Source organism: Arvicola amphibius, chromosome X (genome assembly GCF_903992535.2).
Source record: "Arvicola amphibius chromosome X, mArvAmp1.2, whole genome shotgun sequence".
Lineage (NCBI taxonomy): Eukaryota > Metazoa > Chordata > Mammalia > Rodentia > Cricetidae > Arvicola > Arvicola amphibius.
The window spans coordinates 52,850,315-52,857,016 of NC_052065.1; the positions used below are offsets into that span (position 1 = coordinate 52,850,315).

At 39.2% G+C, this 6,702-nt stretch overlaps 1 long non-coding RNA gene across 1 annotated transcript in view; it reads left to right on the forward strand.

Annotated features, from left to right (window-relative positions):
• Window positions 1-6,375, forward strand: part of LOC119804725 — a 44,575-nt gene extending 38,200 nt beyond the window's left edge. The window contains exon 2 of the long non-coding RNA XR_005283837.2: window positions 5,503-6,375. This is a non-coding gene — a long non-coding RNA (uncharacterized LOC119804725). The remainder of the gene's footprint in view (window positions 1-5,502) is intronic.
• The last annotated feature ends 327 nt before the right edge of the window (window positions 6,376-6,702 follow it).

Below are 6,702 nucleotides of genomic sequence, written 5' to 3' on the forward strand. Positions count from 1 at the left end.
CCTATCAAACCATGATGGCTTAAAGTTGGGTTTCAACAACAACAGAAACAATAGAAAGCATATAAACTCATGGAAACTGAACACCTCTCCACTGAATTACCACCCAGTCAATGAAGAAATAAGAAAGAAATTAAAGATTTCCTAGAATTCAATGATAATGAATGGAAAACTTACCCAAATTCATGGGACACAGTGAATGTGGGCTACAAGCACTAAGTGACTGCTTAAAGAAGTGAGAGAATTCTCATACCAGTGACTTCATAGTACACATGAAAGTTCTGGAACAAAAAAGCAACCACAGCCAAGAGGAGTAGATAGCAGGAAATATTCAAAGTCAGGGCTGTAATAAACAGAATAGAAACGAAGAAGGCAATATAAAAAATCAATTAAACAAAAGTTGGTTTTTGAAAAAATCAACAATAAAGACAAAGCCTACCTATTCTAACTAAAAGACACAGAGAGAATACCCACATTAACAAAATCAATACAGAGTCATAAAAACAGAAACTAAGGAAATCCAAAGAATCATTAGGTCATTATTTAAAAATTTTACTACACAAAATTGGAAAATCTGAAAGAAATAGACAATTTTCTCTATGTAAACCATGTACCAACTTTCAATCATCATCAGATAAGTAATTTAAACAGACCTATAACCCTCAAGGAATAGAAGCATCATTTAAAAATCTACCAAATAGGGCTGGAGAGATGGCTCAGAGGTTAAGAGCATTGCCTGCTCTTCCAAAGGTCCTGAGTTCAATTCCCAGCAACCACATGGTGGCTTACAACCATCTGTAAAGGGGTCTGGTGCCCTCTTCTGGCCTGCAGACATACACACAGACAGAATATTGTATACATAATAAATAAATATTTTTTAAAAAAATCTACCAAGCAAAAAGTGCCCAGGGCCAGATGGTTTCAGCACAGAAATCTATCAGACTTTTAAAGGAAAGCTAACAGCAATACCCCTCAAATTATTTCAAAAATAAAAACAAAAGAAATATCTCCATATTCATTTTATGAGGTCATTGTCACAGTTATACACAAACCACACAAAGTCTCAACAAAAAAAAAGTATTACAGACAAATGTTCTTCATGATCATACATGCAAATTACTCAATTAAGTGCTTGCAGGAGAATCTATAAAACACCAAAAAAATTCATTCACCATGGACAAGTGGGATTCATCCCAGAGATGCAGGAATGGCTGCACATATGAAAATCTATCCATTTAATCCAACATATAAAGAAACTGAAAGAAAATAAGAATCACACAATGATCTCATTCGATTTTGAAAAGAGGATTTGAGAAAATCAAACACCTATAGTGTTATTTTATTTCATTTTAATAAATAAAACTTGCCTAAATTTCATAAGTTCAAAAGTAAGCCATTAATAGGTCAGGTTTTGGTGGCACACATCTTTAATCCAAGGACTTGAGAGACAGAGGTAGAAAAATCTATGTGGGTTCAAGTCTAACCTGAGTTACAAAAGATCAATGCAGAAACAAATCCAGGTGGTGGGGGCCTACACCTTTAATCCCAGTACAAGGGATTCACATGCCTTTAACCCCACCACTAGAGGGAATATAAAATGAGATGAGGGAAAGGCTTAGTCTGTTCAGGCTGAGCTTTCCCAGCCTTGGTAGAAGTTAAGACTTCATTAGTGGCTTGGCTGCTTTGCTTTTCCACTGTTCGGGTTGAGACCCAATATCTGTCTCTGGGTTTTTATTATTTGTGCTACAAACACCCTGTCACGAGAAAAGTCTTAGAGAGGTCAGGAATACAAGTGTCATGCCTAACCAAAATAAATACAATATACAGCTAGCCGATAGCCAGCATCCAATTAAATGGAGAGAAACTCAAGACAGCCTCTCTAAAATCAGGAACAAGACAAAGTTGTGCACTCGTTCTATATCTATTCAATATACTGCTTAAAGTTCTAACTAGACCAATAAGACAACTAAATGCATACAAATGAGAAAGGAAGGAGTCAACACATGGCTATTTGCAGATTATAAAATATTCTATACAATCTTCCCCCAAAATTTAAGAAGGTACCTCCTACAGCTGATAAACACCCTTAGCAAAGTGGCTGGATACAAGATTAACTGAAACATATCAGTAGCCTTCGTATATACAAAGACAAATGGGCCGAGAACGAACTCAATGAAGAAAGACCCTTTGCAATAGTCAGAAATAATATAAAATATTTTGGGATAACTTTAATTAAACAAGTGAAAGATCTGTATGACATGAACTTCAAATCATTGATGAAATATGTTGGAGAACATTTCAGAAGGTTAATAAATCTCCCATGTTCATGGATCGTTAGGATTAACATAGTATAATGGCCATCTTAGCAAAAAGAAATCTATAGATTCAATGCTCTCTCCATTATCATCTCCACACAATTCTTACAGAACTGGAAAGAACAACACTCAATGATATATGGAAAAACAAAAATACCTAGGTTAACATAAACAATCATGAAAAATAAAAGAATGTCTGGAGACATCAACATCCCTGCCTTCAATTTCTACAACAGAGCTATGGTAACAATAGAAACCACATGGTATTGACATAAAACATAGAGATCATTCAATGGAACCTAAATTTACCCAGGTGTAAATCTATACATCTACGGAGATGTGATTTTCAAAAACAAAGCCAAAATTATTCAAGGGAAAAAGAGAAGCCTCTTTAAGAAATGTTGCTGATCTAACAAGATGTGTGCAGGTAAAATAATTCAAAATTGATATATATCTATCACTGTGCACAAATCTCAACCCCAAGTGGACCAAACCACAAACTGAATCCATTTACACGGATCCTGATGGAAGAGAAATTGGGGAAGTAGCCTTGAGTGCATTGGCCCAGGAGACTCCTTCCTGAAAAGAAAACCAGTAGAGCAAACACTAGGAACAACGATTACTAAATGGAACCTAATGAAACTGAAAAGCTTCTGTAAGGCAAAGGACACTATCAATCTTTGATGTATAGAACAAAACGGCAGTCTACAAATGGGGAAAGATCTTCACTGTGCCCAAATCTCACAGAGTGCTGTTGTCCAAAATACAGAAAGACCTCTAGGAACCAGATATGAAAATACAAATAATCCATTTTAAAAATGGGGCACACATCTAAAAAGAGAATTCTCAACAGAAAAGTCTTAAATTGTTTAAGATCACTAAGAAATCTTCAACATCTTTAGCCATCAGTACACTGCAAGTCAAAACTGCTGAGAGATTTCACCGTGTACCTGTCAGAATGGCTAATGTCAAAATCACAAGGGACAGCTCAGAGAGGTTAGGATGTGGATGGAGCACATGCAACAATCCTCCAAGGCTGATGGGACTACAAGCCTGTAAGGAAGTCAATATGGCAGTTTTTCAGAAAATTGGGAATCGATCTATCTCAACATCCAGCTATACAATTCTTGGTCAAATACCCAAATGATGTTCAATCCTACCACCAGGACTCTTGATCAATTATGTTCCTAGCAGCTTTATATGTAATAGCTAGAACCTGGAAACAACATAGATGTCCCTCATCTGAAGAATGTATTTTATACAGTGGACTATTACTCAGCTGTCATAAATAATGACATGAAATTCAACAGCAAATAGATGGAACTAGAAAAAAAATCATCCTTAGTGAGCTAATCCAAACCCAGAAAGACAATGAGGGGATGAGTTATTTATAAGCTGATATTAACTCTAAAAGATAACCATGCTACAAGCTACAGACTCAGAGAGGCTTAGTTACAAGGAGGGCTCAAGGGGGCGGGAACTCTGATCTCCCTGGGAAGGGGAAATAGAAGACATTTCATGGGTGAACTGGGGGCACATTGGAATGGGAACAAGCATGATCAGGTAGGGGAGGGACTGGGGAGAGAGTTCTGAAATAGCATACTATAAAGGGGGGGTATATTCTGGGTCAGGTAGAAACCTGGTGCAAACTCACGTAGATCTACAAGGATTCCCTCAGCTACTGCTCTTCGGAATAGCAGATACAATATCTGAACATCTCCTGTGATCAGGCAAGACTACTAGTGGAGGGATCAGGCAACAGTCTATTTACATAATCTTTGACCTACATCTTTCCTGTCTATAAGATGTGCTAGGCTAAAGGTGACACAGAGATCGTAGGAGTGACCAACAAATAACTACTTCAGCCTTAGACTCATGCCACGAGAGTGAGTCCACCCTGACTTTTCCTCCAGCACCAGGACCCAGACACTGGATGACCCAGAGACCTAGGCTGGAACCAAACACGACTGGAGGAAAGAAATGTCAGTGTGATGATGCCTAAGGATGTTCTGTCCTGCTCACAGATTGGTGCCTAGCTCAGTAGTCATCAGACAGGCTTCCTGCAGCAGCTGTGGAAACAGAAGCAGAGATTCACAGTCAAACGTTAGACTGAGCTCAGGGAATAATGCTGAAGAGAAGGTAGAGGACTGTAGAGATAGAAGGGTCCAGGACATCCCAAGAAAACCTATAGCATCAAGTAACCTGGGCTCATAGGGCTCACAGAGACCAAACTGACGGTCAGGGAGCCTGCTTGGGACTGACATAGGCACTCTGCATATATGTGGCAGTTGTGTAGCTTGGTCTTCTTGTGGGACTCCTTACAGTAGCAGCAGGGACTGTCTCTAACTCTTTTGCTGGCTTTTGGGACCCAACTCTTCCTACTGATTTGCTTTGCTCATTCTTAATACAAGGCACGGTGCTTAGTTTTACTGTAACTTGTTAAGCCATATTAGTCGATATCCATGGTAGGCTTGAGCTTTTCTGAATAGAAAGAGGAAGAGTGGGTAAGAGGTGGGCAGGAGGGAGTTGGGGGTGGGGGAGGGCTGTGAGGAGAGAAGGGGTAAGGATCTATGGCCTGGATGAAAAATAAATAAATATTTCTAATAATTGATAAATGAATAAAATAAATGAAGAAGGAATTGGGCACAATTCAAAACGCTTTGGGCATAAAACATTTATGGAAACCTGGAGGGTAATGTATCACAGACAGGCACCAGAGAAAGCATACTTTTCGCTTAGAAGAAGCATACAGACTGTGTTTGGTTTGATTTTTTTAGTGTAGGAATTGCCAGGTTTTCAAAAACTGCAGCTAGTTTTTAGAAAGAAAGATGGACGTATCTCTCCATCTTATCTTCATCCTTCACAGGACTTTGGAGACCCTGACACCCAAAGCAGCCTGACTTATGCTCTAGCTATGAGTCCTCTGCTAGAGTCATGTAGATTATTAGTGTGGGGGATACAAAATGGCAATGGGTTGTTTTTGCGTCCTTGGTGTGCAAGTTCAGGAAGAAGACATGGGACACTCAGCTCGTGTGTGTAAATATGCCATGACAGATTTTTTCCATTCTGTGTCTCATGGGTAACTCGTGAATTCATTGCCCCACAGATGTGACTACCGCATTCAACAAATGCAAGTTGGGAGCATAGAGTTCACAAAAACCTGGTTTTGAATCTGTTTGGTTCTGTCTAGGGAGAATGGCTGATTGATTACCCAGTAGTGACTGAAACCCTGGAACTGGCCTAAAGACTGCTCCTGGTTGAATTTCATATTTCATATATTGAAATCGCCACTGCCTGAGAGACAGCTGTACCTGGCAGCAGAGGGAAGCAGTATTTAAAGGATAAACCCCTTCCCTTCATACAGTCTGGCATGAAGCTCCTACCATCTAAAGAATGCGGAACAACATAAATTCAAACAGAGAGAATGGGCATCAGCCTCTTCATTTCTTCAACCTGGCCCTATCATTTTAACTTGAAATCAAAACAAAACCAGGAGTATCCAAGTATAGGTGTTGCAGAAAAATTTAAAAGAAAGAAAAAAAAGAAATGAAAAAAACTTGCAACAGGATCTGTTGTGCAGAAATATTAAAAAGGAGAACGAAAAATAACCAAAAAGAAAAAAAAAACCTTTCAACAGGAACAAAAGAATCCCAAGAATGTAAATAATTCTCTTACTTTTTCAGAGAAAAATAGGCTTGAAAATAAAATGGAGAAAGAGCAAGCTTGAAGAGCCAGCAGAGCCTGCATCCAGCTTCCACCCCACGCAAGATGTCTCTTGGCCTCCAGCTGTTGCATCTGCTCCCTGCAGCATCTTCTCTAGCCCTGGCAATCTATCCCTCAGGTCCTATGTTGGATATGCCTTCCCATGTTTTCTATGGGCTACTGCAAAATCACAGAAATTTTTCTAGTCCAGTTGTCCAAAGGGCCAGTTGTGTTTAGTACCTTGCTATGGTTTGAGCTAATGGCTGGGAAAACTTTTTTAAAACCTGTAACTCTAGGATGTGCAACAATGTATCAAAATGAAAACGAAACAAAGCTGAAAAAAAGCAAACAGGAAACCCAAGAGTTTGTTTGTCTCTTCCTTGGTTTGACATGAAATGGGTGACGTGAATTCTTGAAGTACGGTGGCACTGTGGAGTTTTCTGGGTGCCACCATTATGGTTCATTGCATGTGTTTGCATTAATCTTGACGGCAGTGAATTACTTAACATTTGTTATGATCATGGTGTCACTAACCTATATGATGCCATTGCATGTGGTTGTCTCCATTGTGGTGATATGGACAGCCAAGATCCAGACAAATAACCCAGTGGCCTCTATGATGATGAGCTCTCCATCACGATTGAGACTCCATGGTGATTGTGATCTTGGTGAGCTCTGCTCAATGATA